Source organism: Colius striatus, chromosome 3, assembly GCF_028858725.1.
Source record: "Colius striatus isolate bColStr4 chromosome 3, bColStr4.1.hap1, whole genome shotgun sequence".
Taxonomy (NCBI): Eukaryota; Metazoa; Chordata; class Aves; order Coliiformes; family Coliidae; genus Colius; species Colius striatus.
In genome coordinates, this window is record NC_084761.1 from 45669558 (window position 1) to 45687795 (window position 18238).

Consider the following 18238-nt stretch of genomic DNA (forward strand, 5'->3'; position numbering starts at 1 on the left):
AAGTGTATCATAGATTTTATCCTGCAAGGGTTTGAATGTACATAAGAGGAGTGTCTCAAAGTCCCTCCCATAGAGTCAGCGTGAGGTATTTTTTTTCCTATCTTGGAATTTACTCAAGATGTTGCAGACCTAATAGGAAAGGCACTGAGATGCATTCAGTTTAATGGATGTATTAAGCCTGTAAACACATTGGCTGAGGAATAAACCTTTGCACAGGTTGTTCTTTATTTGTCCACATTAGTGAGACAAGGTAGGTGGTTGACTGGACTATGACAAATAATTTCTGAAGGAGATTTGAGTCTGCTGAGTAAGAACAGGGTACATAATTTTCTTTTTGGGAAAACATTTTTCACACTATACATAATTTTGAGGGAGGATTAGAAGTGCTCTTTTATTGAAAAAATAAAATGCAACAAAAAATGTTGATTGTGTTTGGATAAGACATTTTTACTGCCTTTGCTTTGTCATTACTAGAAACAGTGAAGAGGCAGAAGGTTTCATAGAATCATAGAATCATAGAATGGTAGGGGTTGGAAGGGACCTTTAGAGATCATGTAGTCCAATCCCCCTGCAGAAGCACGTTCACCTAGATCAGGTCGCAGGAACGTGTCCACGCGAGTCCTGAAGACCTCCAAGGAAGGAGACTCCACAACCCCTCTGGGCAGCCTGTGCCACTGCTCCCTCACCCTCACAGTGAAATAGTTTTTTCTTATATTTAAGTGGAACTTTTTAAGTGGACTCTCTCCAGCACTTTCCTGTCCCTCTTGAGCTGAGGAGCCCAGAACTGGACACAGGACTCCAGATGAGGCCTCACCAGGGCAGAGTAGAGGGGGAGAAGAACCTCCCTTGACCTGTTGGCCACACTCTTCTTGATGCATCCCAGGATACCACTGGCCTTCTTGGCCATGAGGGCACATTACTGGCTCATATTTAGCTTATTATCAATCAGAACTCCCAGGTCTCTCTCTGCAGAGCTGTTCTTCAGCAGTTCAACCCCCAGCCTGTACTAGTGCATAGGGTTGTTCCTTCTCAGATGCAGGACTCTGCACTTGTCCTTGTTGGACCTCATGAGGTTCCTCTCTGCCCAACTCTCAAGCTGGTTGAGATCCCACTGAATATCAGCACAGCCTTCTGGGGAGCCAGTCCTCCCAGTTTGATGTCATCAGGGAACTTGCTGAGGGTACACTCTGTCCCCTCATCCAGGTTGTTGATGAAGATGTTGAACAAGACTGGCCCCAGAACTGATCCCTGTGGAACTCCACTGGCCACAGGCCTCCAACTCAATACTATGCCATTGATCACCACCCTCTGGGCTCTGTCATTCAGCCAGCTCTCCATCCACCTCACTGTCCACTCATCCAAGCCACACTGCTTGAGCTTTCTGATGAGGATGTTATGGGAGACAGTGTCAAAAGCCTTGCTGAAGTCAAGGTAGATGACATCTGCTGCTCTCCCCTCATCTAGCCAGCCAGTTATGCACTCATAGAAGGATATCAGGTTGGTCAAACAGGATTTCCCCTTGGTGAAGCCATGTTGACTCCCCCTGATAACCATCTTTTCCTTCATATGTTCAGTGATAACATTCAGGATGAGCTGTTCCATCACCTTTCCAGGGATGGAGGTGAGGCTGACCGGCCTGTAGTTTCCTGGGTGGTTTAGACTTGAAACTCTTTTACTAGAGAGAAAACAAGTGCATGGATGTACAATTTAAAAAAAAAAAAATGTCAAAAGTAAGTAGATGAGCAGATGAAAAAATTTCAGTTCTCCTGGCCAAGGGGTGAGTGGGGCTCATTGTAACTGAAAAGTGTAAATGCAGAACTGATGGAAAGACTATCCTTTCCAGGTAAATAATATTGGATTTAGTAGGAGAAGCTACACTCGGGGTGAGCTTCTTATCTGAGTACAAAGGAGAATCTTTTTAAGTACTTAAAACCCAAATATATCCCGAGATATAATACTAAATATAAAGTACATAATTATTTCTCAAGTTTCAGAGAACTAATTAATTTCAAATAATTACATTTTGGGAGGTATTTTTTTTTCTGGAGATGTTTCTTAAATTGCCCAATGTGTAGTTTTTTCCTGTATTAACAGCAAAATCTTAGATTATGTGGATAACAGTATGTCTTGATTTCTTATGGCCTAATGTTTTGAAGTAGATCCATGCCTTAATGTTTTAAGTATTTGGGAGTCTAAGACTCTACAGAGATTTATCTAAACTGCTGGAGCACTTAGCTAATACCACAATCAACAAAAATAAAGTGATTGTTTTCTACAGGTCTTAATGTTATGCCTCTGGGAATGCTTAAAGACAGATTAAAATCTGATGTAAATTACCAATATACTATAAATTGGCCATGATTCCTGCTGGAGTTTATAAGTTACTATTGTTTGTTCATGGTCCTATTGTACCTAGATTTAAGCTAAAGGTATCCACGTCCATACAAATACCATCCATCGTTTTACTTGATTCAGCCCTTTTCAAATGCTTCATGAAATCCTTTCCCCTTTCTGAAGACTGTGGAAAATTTCTGACACTAATAGTCAAGGAATTTACCCAGTTCATTAGTGCAGGATTGCTGCTGAATGTGCAAGTACCATTAAAAAACCCAAAGATGGAGAGCACTTCATCTCATCTGCAAGCTTAAACCAGCGACTATCATCTCAACTTCACAGGCAGAAATATAAGTTTCTTAAGGGTAGAAGCAAGAAATTGGTATCCAGATAAAATTCTAGGGTTAAGGAACTGTATCAATGCTGTGTTTTTTCTCCAGTGCTACTGCCAGAGTGAGCTTCTGCTCCCTTCCAGTCTTAGACGTATACATGCAGATAGAAGTATCACACAGGTAGAGGTACATGCGTATAAATAAGTAAAATTTGTCTAATTTGTTTGTATATCCAGTCTTTTCTCTTTTAATTGATACTTGATCATGAGTCAATTATTACAAAAGTGGTATGGTTGTAAATCATTAGCAATTTTTCTCTGTTTCACAATGATTACACTTCTAGTGTCTATATGCAGAAAGTATGTATCATTTCTGTCCATAATCACTTTTTCTTGCATCCATAGCTATCCCTTTTTGAAGCTTTGGCAGCTGGGTAGTTGGCAGTAATTTAAAATGAGGACTAAGAAAGAATCCCATGTGAAAAGAGAACTTTGGTAGAGATTTAAATCTGGAACATGAGCAGAACAATAGATAATTCTGGCCATTTACAATTTCTTATTTTGAAATTAAATCACTTGCTAATTCTGTTTGATATAATAGATACAATCTTACCTTCCTTATTTATCCTGTAGATGTGTAATATGAAAGCTGAGTAGCAAGGAACGGAGGAAGGATAAGTTCTCGGTGAGATATTGGGCAGTGTTTCAGTCCATCTTTGCTTGAGACAGATGGTTATGAGTCTTCTATGGAATAATACGAATTTATGAACAATCTATAGTTGCATTTATAAACACATTCATATGGTTATAAACCACATGAATCAGTTAGCATGTTTATGAGCCATATTAATTGGTTAAAATGTTCCCTTGGGACAATGTTATTTGGTCAATCATGTAGTATGTCCAGCTCTCACTCATGGCTTATTTGAGCAGTTGACAGTCACTAGCCTGGAAGTGCACTATAGTAGATGCCCATTTAGTTTAGTGTTGTAGTTGTACACTCTTTGATATACAGATGATGAATCTCCATTAAAAACTCCTAATTACTAAAGTTATAATATCATCTGATCCTGACAACTATTTTTGCAAACACTGGCCCTTGAAACCAGTCAACCTTCTCTGTCCTATCCTTTCTGGCTGCCAAATCCCTGTTCTTTACAAAATGTTGACAAAACACTGGTGCTACTGAGTGTCTATTTAATTTTTGACTGATTTTCCTGCTGCATGAGATCACTGGCAACTGCTAGAAAACACTCTTGCTTTCCCAAACTTTATGTTTATTTCCCTGAAGATCTTGCCATCTGCCGTGCTCAGCTGCCCAAATACATAAAATTTTCCATGTCTTATGATTTTTTTTTCCTGAAAACATTTATCTGTTCCCTCAGTCTTTCCAGTTTTCATCAGGTTCTTTATGATCACTTCATTTCTAAATAACATGTATCGTAACAGGTCATGTTACCACAAATCAGAGTATTGATTTTGGCAGTAGGACAGAGGTTACTGAAGCAGTGAGTAGCATTCCACATAATACCTAGAGGTCAGCCAACAGAACTATGGACAACAGATTCATACATGATGCTCTTCTCACAGTGTATATTTTGTTGGCCTTCCTTAGCATTTACACCTCATTTGTTCCAACTTGCTTACTGTTGCCAACCCCAAGTGTTCAAAATCACAAAATTGGCTTGAAATTGATACTGTTTGAAGCAATAATACATTTAGAAGTTCTTAATCCAGAGGGTTTGTACTTTCAAGTATTTTCCTGTAGCTAGCAGGAAATGTGCTCTCTTTGTGTGGAGGGCAAAAGTGACAGAAATCACACAAAATATTGTGACCCTATCTGAGTTGAGAAAACATCAGATATCGCACTTACTGTATGAGTTACTCTCAATTTATACTAGCGTAAGTAAATGAGAATGCTGCATAAATGATGTAAAGTGACTGTGTGCAACAAAAATAATGTATTGTTTCACCTGTTAGAACTTATACAACCACTGCTTCTACCCTTCTGGTTCCATATTACTTCTCTTTAAGAATCAAGTAAACAAAGCTCTTGAAGACAGAAGGGCATGCAGAGGACTGAAGCAGTGAAGACATCCATGCTTCCAGACTGGTTGGTTCTCATGTTAATCTGTTTATGCCTATCATCTCTACTACTCTATAGTATCACAAGATCAGTGTATCTTGGGTCAGCGGAAGCCTTGCTAGAAGTCATTACATTATAAAATGGGAATTGGTCATGATTGTATGAAAGCACTCTCTTTTCTTTGCCTTGAAACTTGATCTAAAATAGAAATGTGTCAAAAAAACCCTAGCTCCCCACTCAAAAAAAACCCCAAAACCCAATCCAGAAGTTTGAATACCTCACAGTCAACTGTTTGAAAACTCAGACTAGGACACACATGGGAGATTTCTTGTGGATTTTAACTTTAAATCTATTTTGTCTATAGTTTAACCAAGCAAGCTCTTCACATTCTTATACCCATGTCTTTATTTATTTTTCACTCTTAGGTGATTTCTAGTGGGATGAGAGTGGGAGGTTGAGGGAAAGAGTAGAATGAAGAATGAATGAGTGTTGTTCACATGCAAATCCTGGGGACTCCTGTAAAATCTAAAACAGTAACAGTGGAGGAGGATGTGGCTGGCTGGTGAAATGCTCTGTGGGCTACATCCTGCCTGTGGCTAGGCAAGAACTCACACACCATTTTTTATTTGTATACGCACACTAGGTCCTTAGAAGGTGCTTAGCACACTGGTGTATGCATCTAATAGAAAAAGAGAGACCATGCCTTGACACCGCATCCTTACTGTTGGTACTCACATACTATGCATGCTTGGCTCGTTAATTGTCTGCTTTTTACAGATAGGAAATGAATGTGAATGGGCACAATGTTACAAGGATGAAATTTCCCTGTGGGAACCATGTTGGAGGTGTTTCTCCAACACAATCTGAGTTTTCAACCTGCAGTGTAGTGTTTTTCCCTAAAACTTTTCTGAAATATCTTTGTATCGCTTCATGTAGTTCAGCGGAGTATAAAATAACCTTGGCATTTGCTTTAGTTCTGTCATTTTCCGTTTACAAATTAAAAAGGGCCTAACATAAATAGTTGTCAACACTTACATATTACTCTGATTCATTGACTTCACCACGAGAGTTTTGGTGCAGTGGCAGAAAAAGCCTCAGTATAAAATTCTTATCTTGAAAGCCACTGCAGTTGTTCATTTCTCAGTAAGTACGCACAGTGAATCTAATTGTGCTACTTGAGATATAATTGCACAGTTGCCAGAATAGGCTATCAAAACGGTACCTCAGTCTGCATGTGGGCCTGAACCACCTAGGGTGAAGGGCTTCTTTTTTTTGTACTGCGACAATAGGAACTGCTTTGATCATTTAGATTTAAAAACTTGTGCAAATAGGAGAAAGAGAGAGAAAAAAAAAGAGATGAAAACAGTAAAATCAAAGCATGTATGTCTCTTCCTCTTCTGGAAGTTTTGTTTATTCATAGATCAAAACTTCCTAAAATTCTGTTGTACTTTTGAGGAAGGATCAATTCTGACAGAACCCTACTACACTATTTTCAGGTCAATTTTAAGGAAAGACTATTAGGTCTCTCATTTGTTATAGCTATTTAATATCTAGCCATAGACTAGGAAACACTTGCAGCACTAGCAGCTAGTATCTGCTTACCTGTGGTCCTGTGGCCCATGACAGCTCAAACCTTTCATGTGAAAACAAATCGGTACACAGCAAACATAGCAGACTGGAATTTAAATCATCCCTGCTGTGCCATGGAAAAGAAGAAGTAGAGAGACTTGTTGATCCACTCTTACATAACTGAGCAGTGGATAAATACACATCTGGCATATATTACATTTTGAAAAAACACTAGGCTCCAGGCTTTCCTTCTTAATTCTTGAAGTAAAAAATACAGAAATACTGGAGGAGAGTTTATGTTGCAAAATTGTGAACATCTAGCTCATTTATGGCCACGGGAGGTCTATGCAGGCAGGACTGTGGTGTCCTCAGCTGGTTCAGTTTAATCTCACTGCCTGGAAATGCAGTCCCAGGGACCTTAGTTTGACATCTCACCTAAGAGGTCTGTTTTTTTTGTGAGACCACCATTTTACCTTGCTTCAGTACTGGCTCAGGAGACTCTGAATTTCATGAAGACTATTCTGGGTGGTAAAAATATCCTAGGAGAAATATTTAGCTCTTGTGGAAGCTTGTGCAGTTCCACTGAAATAAATGGACTAATTGAGGAGTAAGGTAAAACCACTGGCTTTAGTGGTTTTCATGCACAGACTGAAGGGATTGAGTGTTGTCGTCCCTTTTTTTAAAAAAAAAAAGAAAAAGAAAATTGTAAACAAGGTGTATTTTAGGGCACAGTTCTGACTAAAGTGTTCCATCTAGTTAGTCTGATTGATGAAATTCATCTAGCAATTAAATGAATAACTAGATAAAGTGGAGCAAAGCAATGGTGGACTATGAGCTAGTGTGAATCCCTAGAAAGATGTCCCATTGTGTCACTGCCATGATGCAATCAGGTGAGAGACTTTGTCACTGAGCTTCTAAGAACAGTTCTGTGTTTTCACACATAGTGTATTTTACTTTCCTACAGGTATTCAGTGTGGAGTATTTAGAGAAAAGTCTGACATAGTCAGCAGGCTGGATTTATAAATTTACTGGCATAAATTGCCATGAATAAATTTCTGAATTAATTGGAGATGGCAGGATGACACAGGGCATCCAGTGCTCAAATATGTGATTCCTAGGAAAAGCTGCCATGGATTATAGCTCTTTGGATAGAAGCCAAACTTTTATGCAAACCAGCAAGGCATAAGCTGTAGGAACTGTCTCACTGCTTTCTTGCTGCCTAGTCTGGGTGACCAGTGCTTGAAGGGAAAACTCCATTAGTGGAGGCTCAATTCTGGCAATGGTTGGTGAGAGTAGAGTGCAGTTTTTCTCTTTACTGTCTCTGACAAAGATTTTTCTCTGCAGGAGGCTAAAGACTGTCAGACAGAACTGTAATTACACTCAGGTTTACTGTGGCTTCTACAAATTAAATAATGATGTCATAGAGGTATATCAGAAGAAACCCAGACTGTGGTGCCTTTGGAGTCTCAGCAGCTCAGCCTTGGTCAATGAAAGGTTAAGCGATGACTAGTGAGCTGCTACCCTTTTGTTCTCTAGTTCTGGTTGGTAACTATGTTATTCTGCTGGAATAGTATTCTTCATTTTCAGGCTATGAAAAATAACTGATTAAAAAAATGGAACAGGTGAACAAAAATGTGCAAACCCGGGGTTCAAATTTTATGGGAATTTTTGGCTGGTTGCACTTGATGCCACACTCTCTTCCAGTTTTACACATTGTCCAGTCCAGTATGATTACTGCACCTACAGGAAGCTAATTTTAACTTCAAGTGCTTAATAGTCTCAGCAAAAATGAACTCAGAGATAGCGTGCATTACCAGGATTTGTACAAGTTGTGTTTCATAGAATCATAGAATGGTATGGGTTGGAAGGGACCTTTAGAGATCATCTAGTCCAACCCCACTGCAGAAGCAGGGTCACCTAGATCAGGTCGCATAGGAACATGTCCAGGCGGGTCTTGAAGACCTCCAAGGAAGGAGACTCCACAACCCCTCTGGGCAGCCTGTGCCACTGCTCCCTCACCGTGAAATAGTTTTTTCTTATGTTTAAGTGGAACTTTTTGTGTTCCAGCTTCATCCCATTACCCCTTGTCCTGTTGCTAGCTACTACAGAAAAAAGGGATGTCCCAGCCTCCTGATACCCACCCTTTAGATATTTATAAATGTTAATAAGATCTCCCCTCAGTCTCCTCTTCTCCAGACTAAACAGCCCCAGTTCCCGCAGCCTTTCCTCATATGAAAGATGTTCCAGTCCAGTTTCACACTTGTCTGTGTTTCTGAGTGTATTTCCCAGCCACTAAAGCCCATGGCACTTAGTTGAACTTTCTGCATAACAAAGCCAATGGTTTCTACTTCAGGTTCAGTATCTTGCAACTGAAGCAGACAGCATCTTTTTGTAGACATCCAGACTTGATCTAAATTCTCCAAGTATCACAGAATATTCCAGGGCAATCACTTCCAATGGTTAATTATCCACACTGTTAAAAATGTGCCTTGTCTCCAGTTTGAATTTTGCTGAGTTCAGCTTCTAGGCTCTGCATCTTTGAATAAGAAATGTGAAACTCTTTTGTTGTTGATTACTTATATAGCTTGTCTGCACAAGGAAAGGGAATGGTTCTCTGCAGTTGGTGAGCAGGGTGAACAGAAGGGTCTTTTAGCATTCTTGCCCTTCTGCATAAGCAATTGTGAAAAATGTCGAGCGGTGGCCTGTAAGCCATAAAAGCATAAGCCCTAGCAGAAAGAGTGTCAGAATCCATAGGCAAGACTTTCAATTAAAATAAATATATGCTTGTAGTCTAATATAAAGTAAGTGAAAGACTACAAAGCATCTGTTACTGCTAAACGCTAAGAAACAGTCTTCGTCTTCCTCATTTAAGAGTTCAGCATACTCTTAGGAGAAAGTAAATGGAATTTTTAAGCATTAATTCATGTGAGTTTTCCTATGTGATCTCATATAATGTTAACATCATATATGAATGATATACAAAATACACAGAACTTCAGACTAAAAGGCTGTTGTCTGTCTCTGGTGGGTCAGCAGCTTCTTCTTCCTCAGTTTTACGCTAATATTTATTTCATTGGCCCACCTGATTAACTTCATCCAATTTCCCTACAAGGTCTCCTCACCAATCTTTTGATAATTGCCAAGGCTTAGCAGTTTCTGGAGTGATATTGTACAACTTGTCTGGGGAATCTCAATGCAGATGGAAGCTGGTTGCTATGTGTGTTACTGTAGTAGTAACTATATAGTTAGAGCAGTATTAGCAATTGCTTCTTTTTTTTTTTTTTCAAATGGAAAAAGCAGTAGACTTACTAAGTTCACCTCTGTGAGAAGCATATTCAGATTTTACCCTCATGTGTTTAGGTAGATACTTGAAAGATAATGGCTAGAAAAACAATGAAAGTATCCAGACTAATCGCTCTGATGGGGAGAAGTTAGAGGCCGCTTGCAATAATGGAATTAAGAGTCTCCAGAATATTTTGGAAAGTGTTTCTGGACATTATGAGAGTATAGTTGGAGAACTCGGTGAAATGGCTCCTTCCTGGGAAAGACTCATTGGAAAATGTCCCAGTGGCGACTTACTCAACCCTCCCCACCAAGGACTACAACAGAGCTAACAAGATTAGGGGAAAGAGGAAAAAAAGGGTGGAGGGAAGACAGGATGAGGGAGAGAAGGAGAGGGATAGACCAGAAGCTCTAACTGGGTATTACAAAGGCTCTTCTAGGAGAAATGGAATGTGTATGGTACTGCAAGGTGCAATCTATATAATTAAGAGGAAACATGTTATAAAACTTTTTTGAAATATCATTCCAAGTACTTCTGAAATGAGAGGGGAGCAGGAATAAAAAAATCTATCATAAAAAGAGAGAAAAGAAGAAAGGAAAATAAAGGAAGAAGATTTTGAGGACACAGAAATTGAAGGAGGTGAACCAGTCATTCCCCGCTGCACATTCTCCACTTGAGCCCATGAATATGCAAGTGAATATCAGAGCAAACATTATCACTGACACAGATTCCCTTCCACAGGATATTTGTGTTGCCATGCATATGAATAATTGCATTAGTAAGGCAGAAGCTCTGGTTCCCATATTTTACATGCATTTATATTTTGTCTGTGGCCATGCTTTGCACTCTAATGATATGGTGCTGGAATAATCCATTTATCTTGTTTCTTTCCAATATGAACAAGATCTTTTTTCAGTTGACCCAACACCTCAAAGAAATTGGACCAAGAACAAAAGATGTCATCTCAGGCTTAGTCTGGACAAGACAGAGGCAGAGGGTAAGAATTTTAGGGGAGTGACGGATGTTAAGTCATCTGCCATCTGATAGGATCTCAGTGTACTGAGATCACGTTTAATTGTATATCTGCATAGCAGCAATCACTGTCTTCTCTCTTACCTCCCACCCATTTCTTTTTGATTTAAGCTTCATTACTAAAATAGATGGATACATAGATGAGATGACATGACTACATCCTCTAGTCCCCTGCTTCCCAGCTGTGGGGGAACATGATGGTAGTATAGTGCTACCACTCTCTCAGACTCTTACGTTTGGCACCAGTCACGGTGTCAGGGCTGCTTCTGGCCTTCAGGTCTCCAGGGACCAACATATGGCAACAGTATCCAGATCCTCCACTGATATAGCTGTGATCAGTCCTCTGCCGGCTGATGTATTTAAGTGGAAAACCCTGAGAATCTGGCAAAGCATGAGTTTTGGAAGTCTCACCAATCACACTCTGAGGTCAGGATAAGTCCTTGATAGTTTTTAACTCAGAACAAACCCATTTTTGCAGATATTAGATGAATTCACTGCTGAGCAGAAGGCCAGCCCTATCTTTAAATTTTAATGGGACTTATTGGTATATGATCTTGGCCTGGCTTTGGCACAAGGGTTATTTTCACCCAAAGTGAACTACTGAGAGGTTGACAACATCCCTTGGAAGACAACCAGCAAGAAGTCATTACTCTTGGGATAGCTGTGAACTCCAGGAGAATCAGAGAAATATTTCCTTCTTAGGCAGAAGCCAGTGTTATATAAAGCAGCTAACACAAATGCTGGGCTTATTGGCAATGCTAAGATAGCAAAGTAACTGAAAAATATTTACTTACACTCAGTAAGCAATATCTTCATTAGTTTTGAATAATGTTAATGTCTGTCCCTTGTTTATGGTTTAAATTATTTTCACAAATCATTAAAGTCAAGATGATGACATTGTCCCATCCTGTAGAGCACATCTATTTATAGAATACATGTGTTGTGTACCAATAAGGAACTTTAAAAAAAGAAAATATATTATCTGAGTGCTCTTCAACCGCATTCTCCAGTCCTGTGCCATCATCTGTTGTCATCATCTAGAGTCTCTGGGTAGCACTTTTTTAGCAATTCAGAAGATTTATGTGTCTCTTGCTGTACTAAATGCCATTCTTTGAGTATGCAGAGAGCACTGAAAGTTTCTTTTGAGGAGTGACCGAGGAGATATTAAAGCAGCTCACGTGCTTTATGCATAAAATTTGAGAAGCTGAAAAGCAATTTGATTATAATATGATTGAAAGGATGTTCTGTGGCATGCTTCAGTGATGTTTCTAAGTGACATAGGTGCATAGGCAAGAAGGGGGTAACTTGACTGTTGATACTTCTGTTGTTTTTTATTAAGAATACTTAATCTTGCAAGCTGCCCAGAGGGAAAGCCTTGTAGAGCTAGTAGGGCACTGCTATAGTGAGAGAGTCCCTTTGCAGCAGTTGCTTAAGATAGTAGCCCTGAATTTGCATCCCTGGTTGAGAATGTTTGTAGTCAATTAGAAACCAGGTTCTGCCTTATGTTAGGGTTGCTCTTCATCACTCTCTGAATATGAAATGGATTTTAAGTGAGTGTAAACTTAAGTTATAACCATTATAAGGCAGCTTTGCATCTTAGATCAGTTTAAAGCCTCAAAGTAAATGAGAATCTGGATTCACAATGTATAAATCATGGACTGCCCGACTAAAACTTAATTGAAGATTTTTATGTTTTGTAATGCTACCACTAAGACTACTTGAATGTTTGTTACATTTAATTCAATATAGCAACTGTAGTCATTAGAGCTCCTCAAACTGTGTGGTAATCTCCAGGTTTCAGTGTTTTGCTTTGTACATATTTGAGAATTTTACAGACACCCATTCAGCCATGAGACTGTTTTGTCTTTTTTTTTTTTTTTTTAATTCTAAAGTTCTTAGGAAAGGACATAGCACAGGAGGTCAGTATGGGAAAGACCTTCTAGTCCATTCATCCTTTTCATATTTACTATGCTTCTTTAAATAATTTATCACAAGACACTTTGTATTCTGAGAATTTCTGACAATTAATTAAAGTTTTCATCACTTGTTCTTTGGGAATTAACTTACCGTGATAAATCATCTCACCCTTAACACTGGTTATGGTCTGTTTGTTACCACTGTGTCTTCAGTTGGTACAGATGGCACTTGCATAAATCGTTTAGTCCGGGATGTATCCCATGCATGTTACCTTTAAAATAGCAGGGATTCAATCTATACCCTTTTCTGGCCATAAAGGCAAGGGAAAAAAAAAGAAAAAAAAGTGGCATCTTTATGAGAACAAATAAAGCTCTGCTCTTGCAAAAACAATTGTACACATTCCTCTTTCTTCTTGTGCCTCTAACAATGGCATTGCTTCTGAGAAAGGAGGCAGAAAAGCATCCTGGGCGTTAAACACACTGAATATCATGTCTTCGTGATCTCTTCAGCTGCTCCTGCCACTACCACACCAGAGTTAAATTAGCTATGTAGATACTCAAAATAAAAAATTAATAGGAATCTTGTTATTTTGCTCTACCCACTTCTTTCAAATATTGTTCCATTCTCTCTAAGCAGGCATTGGTCTGTCATGATGTTTGTTACTGCAAGAACTTCTTAAAGAAGCAGTGAGATTTCCTTAATTTATATTTTCTGGAAGATTTTAATATTCACCGGGATAACATCTTAAGCCTCATTGCAAAATCTGTATTCTGTAGTCTCCCATTAAAAGCAACATCTAATTAAGAACCAAAGCCTACAAGATGAACTCCCTGGGAGCAAGTGACTAATTGTCGATAGCAGGACTGAATTTAAGCTGTTGCCAGCATCTTGAGTACAGTTTGGTGCTGGAAGCTTCTCCCAAGGGTCCTTTCTTTCAGTTTCACAAAGTACTGGAATAGGAAAAGCTGGAGAGGAGATGGTCCTGTGGCTCTGCAGAGGCCTGGGGCTGTGCACACCAGCAGGGGGAGATGAGGTGATGTCTTTCCACTTCTGGAAACCTTGGCACCTCAGGTTTGTAGTCAATTCTTCTTCTTCTACATCGAGTCATTTCCACTGTACAAGCTTGGAGTGCTTAATTAAAGCTATAATTTAGAAGCATCAGTGCGGTGCTCTACTGGATACATAAGTTGAGTTAAATCTGCTTGCTTGCACCTGTAAATTTATAGAGGCAAGCTACTCCTGCAGGTTGAATTTTAAACCAATGCATGTTTGTCCACACTGTCAGGCTCTGCCTGGGCTACTGGCCCTGCAGCTGGATGAAAAAGGGCAACTGGGACTGTGGCCCAGCTGTGCAGGAGCTAAGGCTTGGGTAATTTCCTCTAATAGCAGATGTGTCAGGCAACTCCACCAGTTGCTCTTGGCTGTCTGCAGTGCCATTTGGCTGTAGTTTTGCTTCTGACTCTCTTGCTTTTCATTCTTGTTTGCTTAGTCTTGATTCCTGGTTCCTGTCTCCTTTCTGTTATGTTCCTATACCTCACTGTTCCAGCCCAGACTTATAATAGGGGCTCTTTGGTTTTCAAACTTCTGGCTTTCAGTTTGGTATGACTCTTTCTATCTTGGGCGTCTTGATTTATTCGTATGCTGGCTTCAGTACTTGTCACCAAATATAATTCTAACATGGTCTTCATCTTTGGGCATACTGGTGTGATGATTACTCTTGAGAAAATTGAAACTGAAGTGGAAGAAACTTGCATTGGTTTGCTTTTCAGCTGCATTGGAAAGGGGGCAGATGTGGAAATCCATTGCATGACTTCTCTTGAGTCTGCATACTACTAGGGATTTCAGGCATGACTTGTATATCAGTTTTGCACCAGAGGCTCAATCTGAATGCAAGTATTCATTCACAGCCTTAGATGACAACAGTTAAGCTTCTATCGAAACCTGTTCTAAGCAGGCTATTTTTGGCAGGGGGTATAACTATTTCCAGGGTTCAAAGTTATTTTCTTTCACTTGTGTTCTCTTCTGTTATCTGTTGACTTTTAAAATGTCAGTCAAGCTCTGTATAATTGCTCAAGGCACCATTTATCACTGTTTTCCATGTTGATTCAGCATCTTGGAATTTGGAGCTAACCTGCTTTCCCTCTCCAGTGCTCCAGATGCCATGCATGTGTTTTATTCCAATGCAATTAATTTTGGTATCATTCATTACATTATTGTCTATACAATTATCTATTTTGCTTTGCTTTCTAAACCAGGCACAGTATCATTAACAATGTGTATAAACTCTGCTAAATGTTTCAGGACCAAGTCCAGAACCTGTACAAATAGCTGAGCCACCAGCCTAACAGATGTGTGCAAGGGGAAAACATGCAAAGCTCCAGAAAGGCACACTGTGGATGCACGAAGACCACAAGTGGGGAAAGTAGAGAGTACATTTGGTGATAGATTAAATGGCTATGTTTTGCAACCTGAACTTTCCATCATTTGGAAAATGTAGCCAGAAAGCATTTGGATGATACAAACAATTGTTGCCAGGCCCTTTATGTAGCTCCTTCTTGTGTACTGAGGTAGAATAAGGGCAGGAAACTGTCAAGAAAGTCTTCAGACAGTGCCCCTTGATGGTGGTCTAAATTGGTATACCGTCTTTTGTATAGGCTCTCTACATGGGAGTGAATTTCCTCTCTAGGATATGATGGAAGCAAATGTCACATAGGGTACTAATAAATCACATTGTCTCTCCGAGGCTAGTATACAGAACTTGCTATCAAATTTGTTGTGGTCAGATGGAGATTAATGCAGTTCCTTTAGAAGTTTTATGTGCTTGTAGTCAGAGCTGTGAGCATGGGCTCTAATGGAACATTGATCCACTAAGGAGCATCTCCTGAAGATGCACTGTCAACACAGACTAATAAATAGTGATTTTAATGTTGTGGACAATTATGTTATGGAGATTATGTCCTATGTGCTAGGCTTAATTACACAGATATTAAGAATTCATTTTTATATTGAAAGGAAGTAAATTGAAACAATTATGGATCTCTTTTAAAAGAAAAGTCAGGAAAATAACCAGTTAAGACAGAACCAATATCTAGCCTAACCTCGTTGCACATATTTATCATGCAGCCATCTAACACTCAACAGCACTCTCTAACTGCCCTTTAATTCCAAGAACTGTCAAACTCACATTTATTACATGTGAAGCCAGAACTTCCAGGGGCTAAAAGCTAATGTGTGAAGGACAGGCTCCCTGTAGCTAGTTTTTCCTCTAATAATAATGATTAAAATTTTAAACACTATCTCTTACAATCAATACTTTAAAACAGTATCTTAATTGGCTGAGTCACCGTGCAAACATACGGTTACTTTTCTGAAGAGAATCTTCATCTTGCTGCTGAAATAAAGTCTAGGCAACTAGATTGCTAATTTTTCATTGAACCTGTGACAAAGTTTAGATACTACTAGTCTGAACATCTTTATGAAACTCTGGCTTAAAATGACTATCTTCTCATTGTATGGGCATTTATTCCTCCTCCCACTTCAGCTGGATGTTGCTGCTTTCTGAAGCCACTGTGTGCTTAAAAGAATTTTCATGTCTCAGCTAAACTAGAAAAGAACCACTTATCTGAGGCAATGAGGTGGGGACTAACTTATTTTGAACTTGAAAAAATTCTCTCTCCCCCCAGCTCTTGCAGACCTTGTCTCTAAACTGTGTGATCAGAAGTGACTGCTCTTCAGAACATCAGAGCTTCTAACATATCATGCTGGGCTTCTATTCTGCTAGAGGATGAAATGACTAACAATGGTACTAGAGAGTGGTGATGCAAGAGGTCAAGTGTGTTAAAATTTTCCCAGAATCCATGGACCATTCGGAGATATGCTCTTCATGTTCTCTTCTGACTGTTAAATGAGGAAAAGGAATCTAACAGGACTCTGATTTGATGAAAAGAAATCTTTCCATGATGAAGGAGGTCTTTGTGAGAAAAAGCTGAAGGACCACCTGTGGAGATGGGGGGAAAAGGACAGATTTAGGTAATAAGGAATAGTTATACAACCTTCACTACTAACATAGATCTGAAATACAGAATTTTTCTAGTCTGTTACCATTATGAAAGAACAAAGAGGGTGTTCAGTGATTTATATCTATTCCTTTCCCTCCCTCGCTGCAAATTCTCCTAAAATAAATCATGGGGTTAAGATTGCACCACACTATGGCAAAGTAGTCATGGGATCTTATACCTGTGATCTGAATCTTAGCTGTTATCATACCTTGCAGAAGTGTCATGATATGTGGTATTTGGCAGTGGTACTCACCTTTGTCTTATTAAAGCTTATCTGAAAACTCATAAGGAAGAAATTGCCTGAAATAGGGATTCTACCTTGGAAAGGAAGACAAAATGCATTCAACAGATGAATAATCAAGACCTTCTACCAGATAAAATGAAAGAACTTTACCTAGGCTGGATGGCATATTATAATTGCAAACGTAGGAGCAAAAGAAAACTGTTAAAAGTAGCTTTCAGAACTCAATAGCTTTCAGAACCAATGCAAACATGCTGGATTTGTGATAGTGAATGTCCTTATATAGCAGCAACAATTATTAATACTTTTTTGTTAAAAAAATCAGAGCTGAAGTCCTGTCATGTGACTAATGGGGGAGCAAGTGTAAGCTGGAGAGACACAGAATCTCTGTTACTGCAGCCTATCAAGAAGAATCCAGATGACTCATACAAACAGCCTGCAGTCACAGGAGAACAGATCCAAACTGGTCCTCAGCTTCTCATGAAGTTGTGGCCCACGACGTGTATGTAATACCTGAATTTACTGGCCATACTGCATTCCGAATATGCTGCTTCTCCTGCTGTGTCCAAGCACTGGGTGCTGCTAAGCACAGCACTTCCCAGCAGTGGGGATGAAGATGTAGGAGTTTTCTATCCAGATTCTTCAGTGGACTTAGTGCTTCCTGAAGTATGACTAACATATGGGGAGCTTCCTGCAAGCTTGTATAGGCTTCAGGATTTGTTTGGGCACACATAAAAAGACCCTTGCTTGAGCGCTAGCTCTGTTTCTTATTCTCGTGTTACCGTTGCAATTGGAATCTCAGATGGGAACTTTGTTACCCAGCTAATTTGTCCTCGTGGGACAAAAGGATAGTCACACCACATGGAGCTCACCATGGTTGTTGGAACAAGCTGAGAACTCATGCTGTTGTTCTGAATGTCAGTTGCATACAATGTCTCCCTATGTTCAGTGAAAATACCACAAGGACAGCCGACAAAATAGTCCCTAAAAATGTTAGGCAAATCAAAGCAGAGAATATGTGTCATAACTGCCATCTTATTTTCTTTGTGGCTTTCTAAAGCAACAGGATCTGCTAAGCAAGGGACTTGTACATCACCCTGGAGGGGAATGGAAGCCCAGGTTAGGTGTCTGTTGATTCTTGGCTCATCTACACAGAAGCTATTCATCAACAACTCTGTAAACATCCCTCTTCCAGAATAGGTGTGTCCTAGTTTCCTCTTTAATTAAAAACTCACAGTGTTAAACTAAACCGGAACAGCTCAGCCTTATTCTGGAAATTAGTCATGAAATTAGTCAGGAATAGCTTCTCCTGAGCAACTACATGCATAAACAAGCCCTAAACAATATTTATGTTGTCTGGACAGATGGGAGACACCATCACAGGTGT